This window comes from Dendrobium catenatum, unplaced genomic scaffold (assembly GCF_001605985.2).
Source record: "Dendrobium catenatum unplaced genomic scaffold, ASM160598v2 fragScaff_scaffold_1646, whole genome shotgun sequence".
NCBI classification, from domain to species: domain Eukaryota; kingdom Viridiplantae; phylum Streptophyta; class Magnoliopsida; order Asparagales; family Orchidaceae; genus Dendrobium; species Dendrobium catenatum.
In genome coordinates, this window is record NW_021320108.1 from 471,585 (window position 1) to 474,745 (window position 3,161).

Sequence of the window (3,161 nt, forward strand, 5' to 3'; positions counted from 1 at the left end):
TAAAGCAAAATCCATCCACCCTCCGCAACAGTTTGCCGGGGTGGACAAATCAAAATTTATCTCAGCTCACAAAAGAGCTAAATGCCTAGTCGAAAATATTACTAGGATCCATTCTCAAACAATCTCTTGCCAGTAAGGACGTGGTACGTGTCCTCTAACCGGCAGTTTCGCCGCCAAATGGCACTGCAGGTAAACGGTTATGACCCGGGGCCCTCTGAACCGAGTGGTTTTGCCGCCAAATGGCACCACAGATAGCGGTTATGGCCAGAGCCAATACGCTCCTTAATGGCGTTAAATCCTTGAGATATGAATCAATAGGATATGATCGATAGGGCACAAAGCCCTCTGTTAGCTAAGGTGGATTCAAATTTGTCCCCTTAGACAAACATTCAACCCCGGTCTACAAGGTTCCCTTGAACGAAGCAACCCATGGCTGCCGACAAGGATCCTTCTGTCAGGTTGGGTCGACTACCTCCTCTGACTAAGTAGACCAGGGACCACGATGGCCCGGGATGACGGAACCATAGGATCTTGATCGGGTCCATCATCCATTCCCCCACCATCAGCTTTAAGTGCAGGATGGTGAAATTTCTACTTTAAAATTTCCAAACTTTCCAAATTCTCAAATTCTCCAACTATTTCCAAACCCATTGCTGCTACTATATGCCAGATAACACGTATTCTATACGTATCTGATTGACGACTAGCCTTAATCGAAAGTTCTCTCTCGTGATCGGGAGGGGTAATTAACTATAGGGGCTTGCGCCTATAGGAAACCAGAACTCAGATCATAAAGTCCTCACAAAATGAGGGCGAAATCTCTGGGTAGTGTCTTATCTACAAACCCATCTGCCTTCCAAAATTTACCTCGGAACTTAGCCAGTTAAAACTCCCTCGCCGAATAAGAAAGAGCGAGCGGAGGCCGGGGCCGAATTTTCGGAGCCCACAGCAAGCAAACATACTTACAAAATAAATAATACACTAATGAAAATTATAAATAGAACATGTTATATTAAAACTTGAGCTTTGTAAGATGCACTGTAATCCTGAAATGTTAGTAAACACTGAAAGAAAAATATATTGCAAATACAGGTAAACAATAGAAAGTGAGCCACAATATTTGTTATTATCAAAAGCATAAACTCATAGGCTCGAGTTGCAATATACTAGTGATATAGTTGGGATCTTCTTTTTGTAAAGTTGTCTTTAACTTTTTTTTCTTCTAGTTACATGCATGACTAGGGCTGTTAAAGCCTCCCAAACTACTCTCATTGCTAAGAATTTTTATGCCTAATTTATTATTGATTGTAGTCTTATTTCTTTATGCAATATTTTTTATAAAATTTTTGCTAAACTTTTGACAAATCACATGCAAGTGGTTATGCCCTTTATTATTCATCCTAACAAGGTAGGTTTTATTAAAAATAGGGTTTCCTCTAATAACATTCTACTTGCATCTGAAATGTCAAGGGATTTTAATCTTAAAAGCTATGCTTAGTATTTATTGCTAAACCTGATATCCAAAAACCTTTTGATACTATTTCTAGAGATTTAGTTTAGAATATCTCAAAAAGTTTTTCCTAGTGATTTTATTAGGTGGATTAATGGTTGTATTGAAGATATTTTCTTTTAAGTGGCTATTAATGATTCCCTTTAAGGATTTTTCTAGTCCTTCAAGTGGGCTTCAACAAGGTTGTTCTCTTTCTTCCGATTTATTTTTTATTATTATGGATGCTTTATCTAGTTTTCTTGATGATAAGTTTAGCAATGTAAAATTTGAAGGGTATGAAAGTTGATGGGAATTCTTTTTCTCAACACTTATATACTGATGATGTTCTTATTTTTGGTGAAGCTTATGTTGATAATGTTGTGAAGCTCAAATATATTTTAGCTTTTTGTTAATCATTCTAAAAGTTTAGCTATTTTTTCTAAAGATTGCATTGTGCCTGATAATATTTGTCATATTTTGAATATTGTTATGCTCAGAACACTTTAACATATATTGGTTTACTAATTTCTGGTAGAAGGCTTCTTTACTCTGATTTTTAGTCTTTGTTGGGGAAAATGAAAACTCTTCTTGCTAGTTGGAAAGCAAAATTACTATCTTTTGATGGAAGATTACAATATCTATAATTCACTGTTAGTAATGTCATCTCTTTTTGGGTTAGAGGTCTTCTTCTTTCAAAATTTTGATTTAAGTGCATAAAGAAGATTGACTCAAAGTTTTTATTTCATGTTGATATTTTTGTTAGGAAAATGCATAATTTAGCTTGGAAAAAGGTTTATAAACCTAAGATTTTTTCCGGATGTCTTTGCTTCATATTTTTCTTAGAATTGTTCCCTTATTTTGAGGATGTTAAATGGTTCTACTCTTTTATTTGGTTTGGTGATTTATAAATATTTGACTTTATGGAAGACGCCTCTTCCCTCTGCTTCCGCTTTTTGGAAGAATTTCATACTAATGTTGTTAAATTTATTATTATTTGGAATGGATGGAATCTATATGATATTTTTATATGAATATTTCTACGATTATTTCTACTATTTATATCTCCAATCATACGTACTCCTTTTAAGAATTTTCATGTTATGTTTTTAAAATGGTTTATCCAAGAAAGAATGATATTCTTTTATTTTGCACAAAAGGTTTGTTTTGAGATTCTCTTGTTATGCTTGGATGACCATATTGAAAGGTTTAAAAATTGAAGACATTCTTTACAAAAGTAATTTAAATGATCCACAAGTCTGATTTTTTTTGTGCTAAAGCTAAAAAAAGATGTGGGAAGAATAAGAAATAGTTGGTATAATTTGACTTTTTGGGACAAGATTGAGCCAACGAACACTTTTCCTTTTAAGCACAACACATCTAAATGAGGAAACATTACAAGAAAAATGCAGATTTCTGTTGGACTTTTCGGCGGAAAAAAATCCGTTATAATTTCCGGTGAATTTTCCAGCGAATTTTCAGCGTATTTTTCGACGTTTTACCGACGGATTTTTTGGTGATATTTCCGACATATTTTTTAACGAATTTTTCGACGGAATTTCCAGCATCTTTCCGACGGAATTATAAATTTCCTGGAAAATAATTATTAGAAAATCGATTTAAAAAATTTAAAATGTTAATATTAGAAAAATAAAAAATTTATTTTAAGTATATT